This window comes from Armigeres subalbatus, chromosome 2, assembly GCF_024139115.2.
Source record: "Armigeres subalbatus isolate Guangzhou_Male chromosome 2, GZ_Asu_2, whole genome shotgun sequence".
Lineage (NCBI taxonomy): Eukaryota > Metazoa > Arthropoda > Insecta > Diptera > Culicidae > Armigeres > Armigeres subalbatus.
Genome location: NC_085140.1, coordinates 4266033 through 4288987, shown reverse-complemented (window position 1 = coordinate 4288987; position 22955 = coordinate 4266033). Strand labels below are relative to the sequence as shown.

Here is a 22955-nt window from a genome sequence, read left to right as displayed (position 1 = left end):
TTGAGTGAAAAATGTCAACCAAATCCAGGCGAAAACCAGGCAGCTATCGGAAATGGACAGTGCGCCGCGGCGCAATAGGCGTCCCCCGAATATACGCAAGATTTCTGCAAAGGATGCAAAGGAGATCATTTTATTATCCGGTGAGCTTATTCCATGCTTTTTTTCATGTATAACTTTCCATTGCGATATATAATGAATTAAACTAAATGCGCGCTGGATTCAAAATATATATGTCTTTTGAATCCGGAAGTTTGATTGTGATATCTTTATCCATTTGATAAACGGTAGCATAACCAGGCGGGGCTTACTGTTAGTGATAGTGACCTCGGAGTGGACATGAAATATCAGGCACTCTGAAATGGGTCACTGGAGCTGCAGTAGAGCTGGCACTTTCTAACTCCCGGATTAAATCTGACTGTTTTAACAGACAGCTTTCTTCCATAACATCACTGCCAGACAGTGGGGGTTAGTTTGTACACACACACAGATTTGTGGAAAGGATGTTTGCTGGAAATTCTGAAAATTACTGAAGATATTTACGAGGGAATGGAATGTCCGATGGTATACAAAAGAATACCTGAATTATTTTTTTAATTGAAAGCGCTAGTTAACCCACCATTACCAGAGCTCTAGCGCCGCCAGTGCGTGCAGCCCTTTTCCGGTTTTTAATTTCGATTTAAAAATAGTCAGAAACTTAAGAAAATATGTGTTTTTAGGAAAAGTTGATCTTCAATAAGTCAAAGTATACGCCTTTGTTTGGAAGTGTAGCTGAAGACCCATTTATGGTATTCCAAATAGTGAAAAATTGCGTGTGTGCAAGAAGGAACAGATTGTCTTATAAAAGCGATCTACGAATCCAGACCGAGGAGAAAGTTCCCGCTTTCTCAATGAAGCACCTCTTACTTCACCGCCACCAATTTGTTAACCATCCATCATCCACCGTTGTTGGGACGGGAGAAACATCATAAAAGCGGAATACGTGCCGGTCGTTCTGCAACAGTAAACAATCTCACCGGAGATGAAAATTGCAAAAACTGGCTTCGGGAATCCCAGTAGGCAACTGCGTTGGGTTCATATTGGTAAACAAGTACGCAAACGAGTAAAGTAAACCGCAAGCCCTCGGGTTACCTGGGTAACCAATTTTGCGGTCTCACTGTAACCTACTGCGATGCGTTCGACGGAAGAGTTGAGGAAATTTTCTCATTGTTGTCTTAACAGTGTTCGGTTTTTCACCACGATCGCAAAAATAAAGTAATTCATTTTCAAATTTGCCAATCTTCGGCGGTGATGGTGGGTAAAATATTTCGGCTTAAACTTTATGAGAACACTTGAATCAATGTAATTTGTGTTGACACGTGTCTAATGTTGTGAGATTCTTCTCATTCAAGAAGCAAATCATTTCCGACAGAATGTTGACGCCTTTTGCCTTCACCTTAAATTGAAGTAGCATTCGAGTCTAAAACCGAGAGTGAAACTCACCAAGAAAAGGATGTTTTCCAACTTTGGTTTCATGAAAAATTCTCTGCGGTGAAAAGCGAAGAATGGTGTCTATGGCATAATGAATGCAGGTTTAAATTAGCTACGAAATTGATGTCACGAGAATTTTCTTAACTGTTCAGGAATTTATTCCAGGTATCTGTAAATAAATGTTAGAGCTACCAATAAAACAGTTGTATTTTGTAGAAAGATAATTTTATCACGAATAACGTTAAACATTACCAAATAAAGGAATAATTGATTTTTTTTAATAACTGTTTAAGTGAAATTTAAAAACGATTACTGTATTTTGTTGATTGATTAAGAAAATTTCGAGATTATTTGTACCCAAAATTTTGATATTGCGGTCTAGGATTTAGAGAAAACATTGAAGTTAATTGAATAACAGATTTGCATATGAGTGTTCAACAAGGATCGTCTGATGCGTTTATGTCCGTATTGTTTTTAAAAGTCGCGCAAGATCTCTGATTATACAAATCCCGTCATTTCATGCATTAATTTGATTTTCTTTTGAATTTAAACCAATTATCGTTGATTGAATTTTCCAACAATTATTTGAGTGAATTGAATGATAACATCCTTGGGTCACTCAATTATGCACTTTCCGCTATCTTGCACTTTCTGGCTCAATGTGTACCAATATATTGATATTCTGGAGGAAAGTTCGGCACTACCGGCGCCGTATTTCCGCAGAATATTAATGAACATTTCGCGGTTGCCAACACAAAAGAATCCTCATCACCATCGCCCATCCAGTCGGGGACGATGAGTTATGAATTTTGAATCAAAACCACAGCCTCCTTTACCAACAGGAAAGAAAAAAAACGGGAAATTCTCCCATACTGTTTGTTAGATGGTACTCACCACTGACAGGAAGCGGAGGAAAAGTTTTCTGCACTCTCACGACGAAAAGCGGGCTCCTTCAAACTCACGTCCGCAACGGCTGCTGAAATGAGAAAAAATAACAGAAGGAACAGGAAAAAATCATTAGTAATCGAATGACAAACTTTCCCCTGTCAGCTGGGATGAAACGGAGAAGCGCGGTGGAATCATTCCCGGCAGTTCCCAACAATTGATGTATGCAGCCGGCGAGGCTCGGTGGGAACCGCACGTGGTCGGTCATTAGTGGAAAGCTTTGGCCGGTCATTTTCCCGTTTACCGGTTTGTTTCAAAGCGGTTGCAGAACTTTCAGGGGTGGGCGTGGGGTAACATGCTTGTTGCAATTTTACTGCACTGCAGCAGCTTCTCTGCAAGTGTCAGGGGTACAATAGTGGAAATATTTGAGCGGCATTAATTGACTTACAAACATTTCATCGCGAGCAGGGTTACAGTTCTCTCATAAATTGTGGGACATAGTTATCATTTGAACAATAAACATAAAATTCAACAATTTTGTTTCAATTATTTTTCTGTAGAAATCTGTAGTGCACAAGGTAGTGCTCATAATGATGATGTCTTCAAAGTAGTATTGTTTTACACCTTCATAAAGTTTGCATCGCATAGGATGTTAGAATCTTGTAATTATTTTCCATTTTTCATAATCGCAGTTGGTGCAAACCCAGCCTACGGTCTACAGTTTTGCAGTGAAGCAGTCGCACAAACGCATATTGCAAAGTGGCTACCATCAGTGCCTGCAAAGTCCGCTGTTTTTACTCCGCGTGTTGTTGGGTAAATAGTTGGATGGTTGTTTACGTTTGTTCAGTTGGGCATCCGGCATAGACAGACGTTGTCCGGAGGATAGGAAATTCTGAAGCGAAACCAGCAACATCGAAAGCACACAAAAGGAGTTGAGAGATTTGAGGAAGGTAGGTTGGTATTTATTTGCCAACATCAGAGCAGATCGATGGTTGCCCCGGTACCAGCAACAGAAATGGTTCCTGTAATGGCACGTTCCTGATGCAGCGGAACGTGCACCGGAGTATTAATGTTTGTTGTTTGTTCAAATGGCTGCCGGTGGCAGAGTAGAACTATATCCGGGAAGTGAGTGAATGACAACTGGCAAATTACAATAATAAGGAATAAAAAACTGCGCGATGAGATTTTTCCCGTCCACTCGCCAGCTGTACCTACGTAAGCCTTGTTTCCATTAAGATCTTTCCATAGAATTGTGTTGTTCCATATAATTACTATGACAGTTATTCAATTAGTCTTCTGGATGTTCGCGAACCATTTCACGCTGCATCGATGTAGTTTTTAATCCATTTTTTCTTCTCGTACAAGTAAGTGAATAAACAAGAATTCTTTATAGCATAGCATAGCATAGATTGGACATTAGTGATACTTATGTTTTTCTTTCGAAATCCCTATCCAGTTTGCTATCAAAAATCAAGGTGGGTTTGATCCTTGACTCAATCTAGGACAAAAATCGTAAAAGCATGAGGATTACTGTAGTACTTACTTCATGAGGGCCCCCCGACTTAGTGAGACCCTTAAGTACCACGGAGTTGGATATTGGGGAATGTATTCGTTGAGTCAGGATTTGCCTGTAGCTGACAATGTGACCACGGTAGATCTTCCACCGTAAAACACTACGCAATGTTGTCTTCCCAGCACTACGGGGAAGAATCATTTATGTTATCAGTAACGTAGTTTTGAGTAAGTCCGTATGTCAGTGAATTTTTATTAAGTTAAATTACAACCCAAAGATCCCATTTTTTGTAAATCACTTAAAAATTAGAATACTAACAATGTGTCATGCGGATAAGTAATATGACACTTCATTTGTGCACGAGAGCAATTCGATATTTCACATATAAATAGAACAAAGTTTTGGGCAGTTTCTATTCTAAGTTTGAAAAGCTTTTTTTTATTGTCTTTATTAGGGAGACTTTCAGCCCGAGGCTGGCTCGTCTCCACATTGAAAAGCTGAATTTCATGACCTATCGGTTAAGTAGAGAGCGATTCCAAGCAACAGCATCAAAATTTAAGAAAATTTTTAATTCATGATTTTCTATTGAGTTGAAACTTTGCACAGTTTTTCAATTTCATCTAAATCGTCATTTTTCGATATCAAATCTTCATATTGAGTCACGACTAACTTTTCAAAAGGGTGTATGTGAAAATGGTTCAAAAATATTTAAAAAGCTGCACAGCAAAAACGGAATGTTCGATTGTTATGATTTTTTCAGCAAAGTTAGACAACTAAATGGTGATTCTTAGGAAAATGTGAACAGTAAAAAAAAAAAAATTTTTGCCTTTAAAAATATCTTTTTTGTCACAAAAACTCAAATATCTCAAAACCCTATCTTTTTTCGAACGTAATTTTTTTAGGGAAAACGGTCCATTATATTAGCTATCTACCATAAAAATTTGGTGATGGTAAACTAATAAACAAAAAAGTTATGACATTTCAAACATTTCACAATTTTCACATATAGTAAACAAAAAAAAATTTCCGTGTATTTTTTTTCAAGAATCGCAGTTTGATGCTGATTTTATTGTTAAGGGCCTTGCGTGAGTTAAACAAGTTGTTTGTATGATATTCCATATTTATGTATTCATCGATATTATGTATATTATATGTATAAATATTATATGTATAAATAAATAAAATGTATTAATATTATCCTAAGTATTAAATTAAATGTGGCAGTTACACAATGTTGTTATAGAAACTCTAAGAGTTTTGGGTTTGAATTTTGGTATGGGTTATGATATCATGAAAACAGTTTATTAATACTTATTTTTATTTATTTTATTCAAATTTTTTAAAATATCGAACACTTTTGAATTATTATCAGCACAGTTTGAGTATAGTTTTGCTTTAATTTTATTTTCCGACAATGGAATGAAACAGTGAAATTTTTGGGTTCCTTGGATCGTTTTCGCGTTATTAAATTGCTCGCTGAGCTCTGAAGCCTTTATTTTGTACTCTTCAGTAGTAGTAACACAAAATGATAATTTGGTTAAATCTTTTTCTTTTCTACGATTTGCCCAATCAAAAAGTTCTTTCGCAGTTTTAATTGGATGCTCACGTTCTTTGGCTAAACTTGCTCTTGTGGCCATGCGCTTTATTGTTCCTCCAATAGCATCACAAGGACCTTTGCCATGTGATGTAGCAAAAATGCCATTCTGCATCAATTCCGTACATTGATTTAAATTGACATAGGCTCGAAAAATTCTTACGATTTTTGTACTGCGACGCTGCTCCATCAGACATGAAATATATCTTTTGACTTCTTTATGCTTATCAACGCGTAAAAAGTTAATCATTTTTCAATGAACAAGTTTACGGATACTGAATCGTGTCTTAAATCTTCGGAAATTATAATAAAACTTAAGTGTTCAATTTGCGTACTTCCATTAAAATAAATAACGAATGGATGAATTGTAGCTTGTTGTACGTTCCAGTGATGGGACTGCACTTCATCTTGCAATACAAAGCTGTAATTTTCAGAAAAATCACAAATGACTAAAAATTCACCATTTTGTAATGTATTTTTCGTATTTTTAAAAAGCTGGATTGTTCTGTTTTAATGAAATCGTGAGGGATTAAACTTTCTAATTTCAAGCAAAAATATGACACAAACTCATCTACAGGTTTTACAATAGTTTCTATGTCACACCTATCCGTGGTCACCCATTGCTCAAATGATAACTGATCAATATATTTTTCTTCAAACTCAGCGAATAAAGTATTTTCCAATGATGAAGAATCTGGACAATCCGAACAAGATCGTAGATAGCAATTTGATGTTGTATTTTCACACAAAAGACTACCAGTTAACATTTTAATATCCTTTGTTAAATTGATTCTTTTCAAACTATGTAAAATAAGATTAATATTCTCATGGGTTGTGCACACACATTATGTGTTCCTGAATTGGAAAGAAGCTTACATTGCCTTGGCCGAAGGCTTGCAAATGAGGAAAAACCTATTTTAATATTATCGTGAATTTCCTTGAAGCGTGTGTACGCTTCTTTCAATGTCGTCATCATTAATCGTTTTTGGATTGCTTGACGCTTTCCATCTTTTTTTACTGATACATAATCTTTTTGACCAGGCATAGCTCGACTTACTTCATCATCTTCAAAATATTGAACTACTATTTCTTTTGTCTCATCTGTTAATGCAGTACTAGACCTCGTATTTTTGGTTGAAAGACAGTTATTCTTCAATTGTTTTGCCTCTTTTACTGTATTTCTATTGGTTTTGAACTCATCAATGGCATCCTGAATAGACCACGAACTTGGCAGCATCGACAAAATCAATAATTTTTCTTTCCTTGTCGTGGCTGCATTCGAGAACCTTTCCTTCATATTTATAATTACCTCATCGTAGTCTGTATTTTCCACATCATCAGGTCCTAATTTGAAGAGGTTTCTTCGTACAGCTTCGTTTATTTCACGGTATTTTTTCTCCGGGTAATAAACGTAGTCCATCTTACTCCATTTAATCAGGTCACTTTTATCCCAGCTATGCCCTCGTTAAAGCGTTCGATGTTGACCTTTTGGATACACTCATCTTCCGATTGATTTGTTGAAACAGATTTCGCTGATGGTACGGTGGCAAGGCTCTCAGCACTTAATACTTCTGGTAATTCCTCAGTTGTTGTCGATACATCTGGCAATTCCTCAGTTGCTGTCGTTTTCGAACTTCCTGCGCTCTGCTCAACCGATGATATACAGATTGCTCTTTTGTCAACGTTTAGACGGCAGGACGTGCAAATGCGTAAATTTGTATTCAATGTGGACATTGGAGCATAACCAGTCGCTTTCAGTTTATCTATGATGCTTTCGGTGAGATTTCGTAACTCTTTTGAACACTTTTTTCCATCAAACGGCCTACAATAGTTGAGAAAGCGGCTACTCATGTTGTTCGTAATATTTCAATAAACAAAATCACTTTTAAGTTTTTACTGACTAGTTTGGTGTCATTTGCTTGACTGAAGAAAAAAATTACTATAAGATCTTTAACAACCTTAGTAGTAGTATTTTTTTTTGCTTTTTCGTGAGCATTGTCATGGTATGTACCTATCATGCATTTGTTGTTGTTGAAGATACCCGTTTCCTCCCGATCATATTCTCTAAGAGGTATATTTTTTGCAGGTAAACTATAGACGTACACGTGTATATAAATCTTTGATTTTGCAGCTTTTGTCTTAAAAATAACATTTCTGATATGTTTCTATCAACGTTATTATCAACAGGTTTCAACACTATTAAAAGAATTTTTCGCCAGTCACGTGCAATGAAAATTATGACACTATCAATACTTTTGATCACAACACTGGATCGTGTCTAAGTTTCTTATAGATGCTATGAATAATTAAATCAAAATATCATGAAAACAACTTGTTTAAATCACGTCCCTTAACAATAAAATCTGCATCAAACTGCAATTCTCGAAATAACTTACACAGAAAAACTTTTTTACTAAATGTGAAAATTGTGAAATGTTTGAAATGTCATAACTTTTTTGTTTATTAGTTTACCATCACCAAATTTTTATGGTAGATAGCTAATATAATGGACCGTTTTCCCTAAAAAAATTACGTTCGAAAAAAGATAGGGTTTTGAGATATTTGAGTTTTTGTGACAAAAATGATATTTTTAAAAGCAAAAAAATTTTTTTTTTACTGTGCACATTTTCTTAAGAATCACCATTTAGTTGTCTAACTTTGCTGAAAACATCATAACAATCGAACATTCCGTTTTTGCTGTGCAGCTTTTTAAATATTTTTGAACCATTTTCACATACACCCTTTTGAAAAGTTAGTCGTGACTCAATATGAAGATTTGATATCGAAAAATGACGATTTAGATGAAATTGAAAAACTGTGCAGAGTTTCAAATATTTTCGAAATGGTCGCTCAGGATCGACTGACATGCCCCCGTGGAATGCCTCTAGACTGCAGTTGTACGAAAAATGTAAAAACAAATACCTCAAAGTAGCATGTCCCATCTTGATGACTGTTTGCTGACAGAAAACGAGTTAATTTGAGCAACTTTAAGCGAGTTTTCTTGTTCCGTCGCATGTGTCACCACCTGCACGAATGAATATTCAAATAACCGCATGGGATGCTAGCAGGCAACAGGAACAGAGACCGCTTCCTGCTGCGAAGACAACGAGAGCACGAGCCGTTCAATCTTGATATGACAAATTACAAAAATGCGAAATCCGCCCTTTGCCGTCATAACCCCCTATTGCCCTGTGGAATACACGTTGGCCATAAACCGGGGGAAAAATACGTCAACAAAACAAAATTGGATGATTACAACAAGAATAAGGATTGAAATTGAAACAACTTTAAACGCAGAATGATGGTATGAAGCTAATTTAGTTTACATACGTAATGTTTATACACAACAACATACTTTTGACCATCACTTCAAAAGCAATTCGAACAATGTGAGCCCCATCCACAGTTTAGAAAGCAAAAAAAAATTCCCTCCGTCATCGCAATAAAAATACATGAACGAGGGACAGCTTGGAAATTTGACTTTTCCTTCAGTCGCAAACGTTTACTCACCTACATATCTCTCTCTCTCGTGGCGGTTACGACGAAGGGTGCCTTCCACAATGATGGGATGGAGCAAAAATTTCATGAATAAATAAATATGATTAAAGACGTTTAGCTTCTCGTTCGCTTTATGTTTGGAATTCGAAGCAGCTACTTTTGAGAAGCCACAGAACTTCCCCAACAGCTAAGGTGGTTCGGTAAAAAAATTCAAATTATGTCATCTACGGGGATAATCTCTTAATTAAACGTGTTTTGCCTGGTTGTGTTTTCCTCTCCCAGTTCCAGTGCAGTTTGAAATTATTTTCATATTTTTTTCACCGTACTTAGGTATTTTCGATTCATACCGAACCCTCGTTCAAGGAAAGGGCTTTTTATTTGTTGCTGTGGAATTTGCGGCACCCTTCTCGAAGTTCGGTGAAAGCGCGATGGAAGCGAAAAAAATAGCAAAGCAATGTGACAAGGAGTTGATTAGGACGTTCATTGAAATGTTTGAAATACCTTAGCAATGGAATTATTTGAAACATCGATTTTTCACCTGATGACCTGAAATTTGTTTTGCATTTAGAATTCAAAGCAGATCTAAGAATTGAGAATATGACTGTTTGCTTGACTTTCCAATCCCTACTGTGTGAAGCGAAATAGCACTTGCCATTTACTATACAAAACAAATACTAAATTACTTTGAAACCTTCGAAGTAGGCTCAATGCGAACCATACCTGACAATCACATTATTAACAATCAAAGCAATCGGGCAATGTGTCGATAGCCACATAAGGCTATCTGACGTTTTATCATCTTTCTCTTGCACGCGCACGGGAAGGATAGGATTTGTTTTCGAAGCGTTTCCGTATGAAAACAAACCCTATTCCGGCTGTGCGCGTGCAAGAGAAAGATGATAAACATCAGATAGCCTTATGCAGTAAACCATCAAATGACATAAGGTGTTGGAAATGCACGTGGCTCCCGCTTGCATACAGTCAGATTACACTGCACATTTGGCGATCCTGCCAGATTTATAGCATATTAAAAATACTGTTGAATGTAGCAAGCGGGAGCACCTAAATATGAATAAATTAAGTGGTTTCTCTAAGAGTTGTGATCGAATAAAAAAGCTATGAAAAAAAGGTAACAAAAAAATAGATGAATGACATATTTGGTGAGTACATTTGAGAAAATAAATTATTAGTTGAATAAAGAAAAAACTGGACCCGTTTACGCGAAATCCTTACTTAATTTAATAGCCGGTTAAACGGTCGCTCGATGAAAGAATGAGATATTTACAGTTCCTTTGCGGAACTTTTTCATTGGCGTGCGGAAAACTTTTGCAATCTCAATCACGTTTATTGGCTTAAGAATCCTATTTCGGATGGGCATCGCGATGCCCAAGAGCATCGAGAGCCGCAAGCATAGAAAACTATGAATTTTGTATTTAAAAAAAAAGTAATTTTGTTATAGGTTTTATATCTGTCCAGTGTTTGGAGATTCTCCTTAGATTTAACCCTTATTTTGTAATTATTTCAAGCAAAGAAATAGACAAAATAAATTTTTCGACTAAAGCATTTTGTTGCAAGTCCAGATTCATCTTTGAAAATAAAAAGTTAAGCGCACTTGTAGGGCGGCTAACGAATGAAGCTTCTTCTGGTAATAGTATCAATTTTGATAACAGTATTAAGTTGCGTCGAGTTATTAACATAGTTGTTGACTTCGACTGTAGTGTTAATTTTTGAGATTTTTCGGCTATGCAGTCTGGTTTATTAGAACAATTTTTTTTAAATTTTGTCCAACGTTTTAAAAAAGCGTGTTTTAAAAAATTAAAAAAAAAATGTTCTAATAAACCAGACTGCATAGCCGAAAAATATCAAAAAAAAGTTATTAACATATTTAATACATGAATTAAAACTAGCCATGCAAAGAAGTGTTCAGTACGAGTTGTTTTGAATTGTTGAATGAGCGCGAGTGGTGCTCAGTGCGACTTAGTGTTGCTAATCTTCGTAAAGAGAGCGAGTATATATTGATTTATTTAGCAATAGATAAATACAAAATTTCCCACAATTTTTTTTTTCATAAAAAACCCTGATTTATCCACCTAGCATTATTTGTGCCTTTCTTGTGCGTTATATATACTATATATACTTGAGTGAGATCTTCTTAGCGTGTTTTTTGTATAGAAATCGTATTTTGACCATAACTTTTGATCCCATAGTCCGATCTGGCCAATTTTCAAAACGAAACAATGGAACAGGAAGCAACTTGTTGCAAACAAATCGTGCCTATACATGTGCCTAAAATATAAGTGAGTTTTATTTTGCGCACATACATACACACTAGGGAAGTTCAAATTTCAAAAATGTTCGAAAATTCAAATCCCATATGTCTATTAGCATCATTTTGATAATATAGGAGTCCTGGCAAAATATCAGGCAATTCGGTAACCATTCAGGGGCGTCGCGAAGTCAATTTATGTTTATATGGAAATTTGCATGAGAAAAACTTAAAATTTATTCAAATCCCTACTACTCTTAAATCGTGATGAATTAAAAAAAAACATTCCCAACCGCCTTTCTTGGAATCTATATAAATGAGACCTCCGGATAACACATTAGTTATGAGTGGATTGAACGGTTCTATTGACAGTGTGAATATGAGATAAATGGCTAAAATGGTGTGGAAATAAAAAATCAAAATTTATGAGTTACGTGCTCAAATAGACCCCTTTGCCAAGGGGGGTTTGGCGAGGTCTCCTCCCAGGGTGGCGGAAAGCGGTGTGACGGAGGCTGCAACTAGCAGAACCGGAGTCTCCCCAGCTGTGACAAGGTATAGCCCTATCAGCACACTCGGCGGGCCACTACCCGGGATGAGGGTGGTCGCCGAGCAACTCGATGATATCATCGAGTTCGCGAACGCAAGGCAGAACATCAGTAAGGAACTGAAACAGAACCTTCGGATGCTTCGCCAGGCTACTCGAGTGTGCTTATTTGAATGTACTGATGATTGTTATATAATTTAAGTAGTTCAATAAGACCAGCAGGTCAGTTGAATGTGATTACAATAAATAAATAAATAAATAAATAAATAAATAAATAAATAAAATAAAGACAAGAACAGGATGCGTTTATTAGGCAGGTGGTGGGAAGAGAGAAGACCGACAAAGGTGCTCAAACCGATGCCTTCTCCTTCCTTGGAAGAGCAACCATGGCCCAAACGGCGATTCATTTCGCCATGACGGCCAATGAAGAAAAGACTGGGCCTAACCCGAAACGGGTCAGGCAACAATCAGGCGAAGGCGCTCAGAGAAAAGCCAAACGACTTGCAACCGTACAGACCAGACGTCGTCTAGGCGGAGCAGATCGGGGTGCAGCGGAGCCTGAAGGGCGTCGACCCGAGAAGGTGACTTCTCGGCCCAAAAAGGCGAAAGGCATCAAGTCGCCGGGCCGCAAGAGGGTACCAGGCAGCCTGTGCCATCGGCACAAGGGACCAAAAATCCTTTGCAAATGGTCAGTAGGGCAAAGTGAAAGTCGAAAGCATCTCGACCCGCAAGGAAATCTAAGGACAGAGGCGAGGCCTTGTTGGTGAAAAATGATAAGGCACGCTGAAGTCCTTAAATCGATGCGGGCGGCCGAAAAGCTTTCGGCGCTGAGTCAGGACGTGCGAAGCGTCAGACGCTCAAAGGACGGTGAAATGATCATGGATCTGAAACGTGGAGCGCAGGCTAGTGGAACTAACTACAGGAAGCTGGCCCAAGAGGTCTTGGGTTACGACGCCGAGGTGAGGTCGTTGGGGGCGGAGGTGACCCTCTAGTGCAAGCAACTGGACGACGTCACGAACGCGGACGACGTGGTCTCTGCCGTCAGAGACCAGTGCGGTACAGAGGTCGACAAGACCTCTGTACGCCTAAGAGGCGGTCCCTTTGGCACGCAGGTAGCCTACCTTAGGCTACCGGTTGCGGAAACCAAAAAGGTAATGGAGCGAGAGAAGTTGAAGATCGGCTGGTCAGTATGCCCAGTGAGCAAACTCCAGCCGCCTTCAGTGGACAGGTGCTATCGGTGCTTAGAGTTGGGACACAAGTCCTACAACTGTAAGGGCCCAGACCGTAGCAACCTGTATCGTCGTTGTGGTGAGGAAGGGCACAAGGCGCATAAATGTGATAAGTCACCAAAGTGCCTTATCTGCGCCAGCAAAAAGCAAGCCTGTAACCAAGTTATGGGTGGGTCTTCGGGTCCCATCGGAGAGAAAAATAAGAATAAGCCGTGCAAGTTACACAGCTTAACCTTAACCACTGTGCAACTGCCCAGCAGCTGTTGTGGCAGTAGGTCTCGGAGTCGAGGACTGATGTCGCCCTCCTGTCCGACCCGTACAACGTCCCTGTCGATAACGGCAATTGGGTGGTGGACGGGTCTAGGATGGCGGCTATTTGCACGACGGGACGGTACCCGATCCAAGAGGTGGTACACTCCTCTGCTGAGGGTGTCGCGATAGCTAAGATCAATGGGGTGTTCTATTGTAGCTGCTATGCCCCACCAAGGTGGCCATTAGAACAGTTCAATCAGATGATAGATAGGCTATCGCTTTACCTAGTGGGTCGTAAGCCGGTCGTCATAGCAGGAGATTTTAACGCTTGGGCAGTGGAGTGGGGCAGCCGCTGCACCAATCGAAGGGGTTAAGCGTTACTCGAGGCGCTAGCGAAGCTCGACGCAGTGCTAGTCAATGATGGTTCCGCTAGCACGTTCAGAAGGAACGGGGTCGATTCATGGATTGACGTAACGTTTGTCAGTCCTGTTCTGGCACCAGACTTTGACTGGAGGGTGGACGATGATTACACCCATAGTGATCATCAAGCAATTCGCTTAAATATCAACTATGGCGTGCAACATCCGAGGTCCGGTGGTCCGGGGGTGGAGAACCAATCACTTCGACAGCGAAGTTTTCACTGCGGCCCTGGTACTGGAAGCCAGCACTGAAGGTCTAAGCGGGGATGCGTTGGTAGCTGTCCTATCACGCGCGTGTGACGCCACCATGCCGAGGAAAGCCCTGCCTAAAAATGGCAGACGGCCGGTATACTAGTGGAGTCCCGAGATTGCGGCCCTTCGATCAACCTGCCTCAAGGCTAGACCAAGGATGCAATGTGCCCGCACCGAGGATGAAAGAGCGGACCGCCGTGAAGTGTTTCGAGCTGCGAAACTGGCCTTTAACAAGGCCACCGAGAGCAGTAAGAGAGCGTGTTTCGACAACCTATGCGAAGGAGCCAACGCGAATCCGTGGGGGTGACGCCTACAGGATAGTGATGACCAATACCAAAGGGAGCTCTTCACCCCTTGAACGGTCCCCGGATAGGTTGGCGAGGATTATCGAGGTACTATTCCCGTCCCAAGCCACAAGTCCCTCTGATCCAACGAGTAATTCCGCTATGACTAAGTCATTGAATGATAAAATAAACTTCAAGATAATATATTTGGCCTTCCGAACAACTTTGTGGCAAGACGAGCCAGCCTTGGGCTGAAAGTCTATTTAATAAAGAAAAATAAAAAACTTTGTAGCATACGATAGTTCTTTATATCTATCAGATTGCGTTATGTCTGTCTCAATTGGTAGGCACTAACGCCAAGTGCTTAAGGGGATACAGGAAGCACGAACAATCATCAAATCGTCATCATTTCTATCATTGAATGCTTAATTTTTCTACAACAAATATGATTTTGAAAAAGGATCATCGGCGCGTACTTACTCGAAATCTACATGCTGATACATTTACATTTACATCAAATAACTGAAAACCGAAATACGCCGTTCCAAAGTTACGAGATGATAATGCCAGAAAGTAACAAAAGATAGGAAAAATAACACGGAGTGTAGTGCCTCCCCGATTCACCTTAAATTTCAAACTAAATTTATCTTAACCAAAACCATTGCAATGGGATTTTTTTGACGTAGGACTACGTCTGTGTTTTCTATATTGGGGTACACTTTACGATTGCGAAAATCGGGAACCGTCACGAAAATAAGATAGACTTTAAACTTTAATATCTAAGCCGTTTCTCGATGGATTTTCATTTTTTTTGGACCATTCGATCAAGGATGAGTCAACGCTTCTTTGTATTTATTTGTAAATACTGATTTTCAACTATTTATTATCGATAATTGGTGAAAAGTTTAGAAATAGGTAAACTAACCAATCACGTTCATGCATCACTAGCACAGACATCAAAAATCAATCACTTGCGGATTTGGATCTAATCCTCAGTTTGAACAAGGTTTCACGCAGAGCAGACGCATCAAAGCGATCGCAGCGGAGCGAACACAGCATCACGGAGGCGCTAATAACATTTTCAAAGGAAATCAATCGCATTGGTGGTGGTCCTCGATGTGTTGCTGCAGATCATTCAACCTCAACGAACCAGAATTTCATATGAAGAAAAGGTTGACCATAAAAATAGCACTGTGGCGATCCCGCACCGCCAGTGCCGATGCTGAAAATTTGTTACAAATTGTGGTGTCAGTTAGTTGGAAAGGAACATTGGGAAAAAAAATTGATTCTTCTCAGGACCAACATTTTATGAAAAGAAAGAGTTAATTGAGAAAAAAAACTGTTTCGGTGGCATCGGGTTTGGCGTGGTAGTTTGGTTGCTGTTAGTGATTCCATCTATTAAAATTCACTACATCATCTCCCTCCGACGCGCCGTCAAATTTGCTATTTACGATTGAGTTTTGCACTTTGAAGAAAGTTTATTTCGGATCAACCTTCTTTTGTATAAAATGGTGCCTTTTGTATAAAATCAATGAAGACGCCACCTCAGTGGAAACTTTCTACAGCAACCACCCATCGGTGAACGTCGCTGGGACAGACAGATGCCGAAAGAAAATGTTTTGTAATATGAAGAAACTTCGTCTTGAGTCAAACTTCTGTTGTCATTCCTCGCAACAATCTTGTGAAAAAGTTTCATAGGATTCTTAGAATTTATTATTCTCCGAACGGTCCGTTGTCTGGGGAAACCCGATCGAAATGGCTCGCGCGCGCCAAAAAGAAGCTTTCTTATATCTAATGAAATAATTTCGTTAGTCCCGCCCCTTCATTAATCGTTATGAGTGCACATTATATTTACAACCATGTTAGCTCACAAAGGGGCGGGGCTAACGGGCTTAATTTATTAAATATAAGAAAGCTGCTGTTCGGCGCGCGCGAGCCATTTTGATCGGGATTCCACAGAGAGCGGTTCGACATTCGATGCAGCGGAGCGGACACAACAGCACGAAGTGGGTGGCAGTGTTGCAATGCTGTAAATTTATTTCAACCTTTGGAGGCTTAGCGAAAAATCATCAAGTGGCTGTCGGACAGTTGCAGCGCAAGGTGTCGACAAGCAATTGGATGCAGTTAGTTATTTGAATGGGAATTGGGAAAAGAAAATTGGTTCTTCTCAGGACCAACATTTTACGAAAAGAAAGAGTTAATTGCGAAAAAGGACTGTTTCCGTGGCATCGGGTTTGGCGTGGTAGCTTGGTTGCTGTTAGTGATTCCATCCATTAAAATTCACTACATCATCTCCTTCCGACGCGCCGTCAAATTTGCTATTTACGATTGAGTTTTGCACTTTGAAGAAAGTTTATTTCGGATCAACCTTCTTTTGTATAAAATGGTGCCTTTTGTATAAAATCAATGAAGACGCCACCTCAGTGGAAACTTTCTACAGCAACCACCCATCGGTGAACGTCGCTCGGACAGACAGATGCCGAAAGATAATGTTTTGTAGTATGGAGAATCTTCGTCTTGAGTCAAATTTCTGTTGTCATTCCTCGCAACAATACGCATCTTAGATAAACAACATCTCATAACAAAATTCAGAATCTTGCGAGAAAATTTCATAAGATTCTTAAAATGTGTCATCCTCCGAAAGGTCCGTTGTCTGCGGAGTCCCGATCAAAATGGCTCACGCGCGTCGATAACCAGCTTTCTTATATCTAATGAAGTAATTTCATTAGCCCCGCCCCTTCATTAATCGTTATGAGTGCACATTATATTTACACCTATACCAGACCACAAAGGGGCGGAGCTAACGGGCTTAATTTATTGAATACAAGAAAGCTGCTTTCTAGCGCGCGCGAGCCATTTTGATAGGGATTTCGCAGAGAGCGGTTAAATAAGATTTTACGCAGAGCCGACGCAGCGGAGCGAACACAGCAGCACGAAGGCGCTCTGATAGTATTTTCAAAGGAAAATCATCGAATTGGTGGTGTAAGTCTGCGTTGGTGGTCGTCATTCAACCTCAACAAACCAGCATTTTATGTGAAGAAAGAGTTGATTACAAAAATGACGTCTGTTTCGATCCCGTGCGATGCAGTGGCGATGCTGAAAATGTATTCCAAATGGTGGCGTCTTAGCGAAAACTCATCGAGTGGTCGTCGAACAATAACAACACGAAGTGGAATTCTAACCCTAACGTTTCGATAAGCATTGGGTTGCAGTTAGTTATTGGAAACGTGCATTGGGGACACAAAATTGGTCCTTCTCAGGACCAGCATCTTCTGAACAGAAAGGGTTGATTGCAAAATGGACTGTTTCTGTGGAATTGGCGTTTGGCGTGATAGTTCGATTGCTGTAAGCGATTCCATTCATTCGAACAAATTTGTTGCGTTGACACTCACCGACGCGCGCTTTTCATTCTGCTATCGAAGAAAAACCTTCTGTTAACGCCAAACTATTAATTTTGGACTTTGATGAACATTCTTGCATCCCGGATTAAACTACCCTTGTGTAAAATAATGGTACTGTAAAGAACCGATATTTTTCAAATAATGGAGCTTTTCAATCCTCAACTACAACAAAACATAATCAAAATCTTGTGAGGAAATTCCATTTGACTGCTACTGACGCCATCCATTTGAACAAACTCATTGCATCATCTCCCTCCGAAGTGCGCTTGTGGTTGTGCTACCAAAGGGCAACTTTCTGTCGTCGCCAAGCGATGGTAACCCGAAAAAAATCGATATCATTTCTAATGACTAACGAAACAAAACCAAAGAATCTTGGCAGAAACTTTCACTTTCCGTCGACGACGGCCAAATCGATGAAGACGCCACCTTAGTGAAAAATGTCGTTTAGCTGCCTTAGTTTTTCAAATGGCGCATTATTAAAAACAACAAATCTTTCCAAAATCGTCATTGTCGTTTAAACAGCCGAACAGTCTGTTTGTCTGGGTAAACAATTTTCCTAGCGGTCAAAACCTCTTCTTGGATAAATAGTTTAAGTCCTGAAAAGGACTGTTTGTAATTTATTCTTGAAGTACTGCTCACGTTGCCACCAGCGCTATAGAAAACGATGCATGTACGCTTCCATCGCGGGCGGAAGTCGAACGTTGCAAATTAATATATTTGTGTTTTGTTTCGCGCCACCTCCGATTCTGCGTATTTTTTTCCTTTCGTCCGGACATTTGTGAGCATAATGTCTTCTAGGATTCTGATGATATGCACTGAAAGATAGACGAATGCCTTCAGTGGCGATGCGGCCGATGAGTCGTTCCTTTTCCACGGCTGGTTCATCCAACTGGGAGCTACCTTCAGTTTCTTGATTCAGTTGACCTCCGAGCAGTTTGCACAATGCTAATAAATTTACACAAATTATGATGAAAAATACCCTCCATTTCGTATAGCTACGTAGTCATACGTCACCTTTGCGTACAACCCGATTGGGCTGCACCTTTGAGTTTTTAGATCGTATACCTTTTTCTTCGAGACCCACTAATATGATGTCCGAATCACAAAACATTTTCCAACGATCTTAAAGCCGTGATTTTTCTAATCACAAGCCATTTTCCGGTGGTCTTCCATACGCGCCGTGTGTTTTTTTTTCAAGCCATCTGGCAGTTTCCCAGACGCGATTTTCTGTTTCCAGAAGAAAATTTAAATGAATTTCCGAAGGAAATTCAAACGAAATTCCCAAGAAAATTCAAATAAATTTCCTGGGGCAATTCGCATGAATATAAATGTTGTTTGCTATTTGAATGTAGTAGATTATTTGCCTACAGGGTGCTTATTTCTGTTTTTTTTTGCACTCTTTCATCACCTTGATATTAATCGATTGCATAAAACACCTTCTCGTATTCAACAAGAAATCGGTTTGAGAAACGAAAAGCTGGCGTTGTATTGTTCTTACTTTCTCATGCCGTAGGATGATGGCAATCCGATGATTTCACCTTCATCCAGATTAAAACTGAATAAAGAGAAATCCATTTCCATATAATTCTGGCACATTTCTTTCCGAAAAAGCTGATGATTGGAAATCGGATTGGTATGTCATTAGATGAGACTAAATCCTAATTCCATTCACCTCGAACGACATTTCTCAATGAAATCACGCTGCTTTACTTTGCTGATTAATTGTTTGCTTGTTTGACTTCGATTGACTCGGCACAGAGCATTGCCTGGGGGTGATGAAAGGGAATCACTAATCACGGTTCGATCATTGCTTGATTTTGTCCACATTACGACAAAGTTACGCAATTTACTGCTGCTGCATCCTAGCCGGTCAGTGATTGAGTTCCTACACACACAGGACATCAATTAACGCTGTCCATAAATCAATCCCGGGCTCCATGTTGGGTGACGTTGAGTATTGGATCTGGTTGTAACACCTACCGGACCGAATGTAGTGCTGGAGGGGCTGTTTTTGTCGTATTGTGTTCATCCAAGATTGATTACTCCTCCAGACCGACAGGCAGACAAACCGACCAAGACCGACACTCCAGAGAGTCCATCCAGCGCTCCATTTAGTGCCATGAACGGAGATTTATTGACCAAGCATTCTTCGGAATTCAATGGCCAAGATCTCGGAATCAAATTATTCCTTTTCGGTGCGCATTATTGTCAAGGGGAGGCAGAAAATTGCTAAAGCGAACCGGACGTGTCGTAAGTCAGTCATCCAACGACCACCACCAGTCCAGTCCGTGTGAAGATGGATGAGCGCAGTCCTCGACCTACATAGCGCGGAAAACAACTTAGCATAACAAGATACGCCTTTGGTGCGACAATGATTTTTGACAGCTGGCGCGATGTGGGCCACGACGAATTTTGATTTTTATTTTCGGTGTGGCAGCAGTTAGAGAAAACGATGAATTTCAAAATTTTAACCAAAGGAAAAATCGTAACTGTCAGAGGTAATTCACCCAACCAGTGGATGGCAGATTTTAATACAGTTCTGCATAAGAACCTTACAGAAACTGTATAATAATTGGGCATATACAATTTCGGAAGATTTTAATACAATTGTTGTATTGAAATAATATAGATTTGTATTATTTTAATACAATATTTGTATAAAAAGCTTACAGAATTGTATATGCCCAGATTTTATACAATAATTGTCAGATTTGTTTTTTGGGTGTTGAAATGTAAAATAATAACTAAAAATGTATCATAGCAAATAAAGCTGGTAGTGTTAAGAAAACACGGAACACCTAGTTTAAGAGATAAATGCATGTATTAGATAATTAGCAAATAAAATCAGTTAAAAAAAATTCAATTCCAAAATTGCAGTAGTGTCATTTTTTTGTGGAAAACAAATTACTCGCAATTCAAATGAGATTGAAAAGAATTCATGTATCCATTTTCTGTGATAAATCCGAAACTTTGTATACATGCTAATGAGTTTATTCATTCCATAGTTAATAATATCCTTCCTACGAAATAACTCAACTTCAAAGTATTACAGAAAGCACCTTGCAACTAAGCCTACAATAAATTTATTAGTTTGCGCCACATAAAACCGATCTGCTTCGCTGAGTCGGAAGTGAAAATTTAAAGCACGCCCCATTTCTGTGGAAACGTTCGGCAAAAAGTTTTCCGAGCATCTTTGGAGCGTGAAGCTTATCAAAGTGTTTTCCTCTCGCAGTAGAACGGGAAAAAGCAGCAGTATTAAATGCTGATAATCACATTTTCCTCAGTGGTGTCATTATCACACTTGACAACAAAAAGGAGTACACGAGATAGAGACCTCCCTTGCGCTCGCTGGTTAATGAGTCGCCCCATGAAGTTGTAAATTAAGTTTTTAATTAAATATTTTTTGCCTGCGGAAGTTCCAATTCAGCAGCATCCAGTGGCTGTATGTGTGTTACATACAAAATTGCTCGATAATCAGTTGGTTATGCTGCAATGTTCTGAATGACAACATTTCTATAGCGGAAAATTAAATGTCGCCAACGAGCATCATTCAAACTCACCCGGTTGGAAATTTCCAAACCATATGTTTGTGTGTCTACACACTGTTGAAGAGGGACGACAAAAAAAAAACCAACGGTCATCCTGATAGCAGGAAATCGGAATGCAGATATTAACAACCGGTAAAAAAGGAAATTTAAAAAATACGTATTGAATCGTTATCGCATATAAATGAATATGATTAAAGACAACAACCGAGCGGGAAGTTATTTTTTGGGGTAAATCATTGCAATTGCTGGTATTTCTGGCTCGGTAAGCAAATAATGGTCTGCTTGTTGATTAATCGGTGAACAACGGTATGGTAACAAAGATTAAAATAAGCTCCACCAATCATAAAATGACAATGAAGCACATACGATATAAAATAGTTTCTTGACATTTTATTATCAATTTCATAAATTCTTTTCAATGATATATGTATGAATGACAAACAATCATAAAAAATAATAAACGTATTAATTTCCGTTCCTTTATTTTCAATAAAATGAATGTAGAGATTGGAGATTATTTGAGTAGTATTGCTTTGGATCTAAATGATCATTAATCTGCGTGGAGGGACTCCACGTAACAAATTGGTGTTGTTACGGATAAAAATGATAATAATTGAGCAATCGGTTAATTGCAGTATGACGCTTCCAAGATTTTACCGTTTAGGTGCTAATCTAATTAGTAGAGAGTGGAGTGAGGACTTAACCAAACAGAATAGCATCTCAATATCGTGCTACTACTCGGTATGAATGCATCCAATACAATGAGATCTTAAGAAACAATAAATTAATTATTCTTATTTGATTCTAATGGATGATACATAATAAATAGGAAGCTCCGCATAATTATTGGATAAATATAAACTAAATATATTATTTCGCCAATTTATAAATATATGTTTTCCTACATTTCAGATACACTTTAATAAAACACTTACATTGGATGAAGGGCTTGAAGGGAAACCGATGACATGTGGAAAGTAGTATAGTAGAAATTGAAAAGGAATATTTTGAATTGAAAAAAAAGGAGTTCGTACATAGTCATCCTTTTCATAACTATGACTTTTACAATACTTTTCGGTTCCAAAGTTGTGAAAGTTGTTTGATTTGGCCGAACAGATAATTAGACCGAAAGTTGTTTGGCCAAATATACCATTTTGCCAAAAATCAAATGGCCGAATAGGTCATTTGGCTGAATAGGTCATTTGGTTGAGTAGGGCATTCGACCAAATGGGTCATTTGGCTGAATAGGTCATTTGGTTGAGTAGGGCATTCGACCAAATGGGTCATTTGGCTGATTAGGTTGTATGGCCGAATAGGTCATTTAACCAAAAATGCCGTTTGGCCGAAAAAGCGTTTAGCAGAAAGGGCCATTAGGCCGAAAATTTCGATTGAATATTAAGCTGAAGAAGATTGGCCGAATAGGCCATTTAGGTAAAAACGACGTTTGGCGAAAAAAATGAAGATCGAAAGTGGGGTCTCTCACTTTTAATTTCACACTTCTCACTATTTACAGTGGGAAATGAGAAGTGAGTAATGAGGACTGAGAAGTAAGACGTCTCACTTCTTACTTCCCACTCACTGTGAAAACGGAGAAGTGCGAAATGAGCTATGAGATAAAAGAAGTGGGAAATGATAAGTGAAAAATGGAAAATGAGACGTCTCACTTCTCATTCCTCTTACCTTGCTTTTCACTTCTTACTGTAAGTAAGACGTAAATTTTTAAAATGAGAAGTGATACGTCTTATTTCTCACTTCTTACTCATCTTTTCTCACTTCTCATTGGGCAAAAAACTCTTATTTCTC

The 22955-nt window shown here is 39.0% G+C and overlaps 1 long non-coding RNA gene across 1 annotated transcript in view; it reads right to left on the bottom strand.

The window, feature by feature from the left end:
• LOC134213950 (uncharacterized) overlaps nt 1-22955 on the bottom strand; it is a 555234-nt gene that overhangs the window by 297281 nt on the left and 234998 nt on the right. The window contains exon 2 of the long non-coding RNA XR_009979585.1: nt 2362-2443. This is a non-coding gene — a long non-coding RNA (uncharacterized LOC134213950). The remainder of the gene's footprint in view (nt 1-2361; nt 2444-22955) is intronic.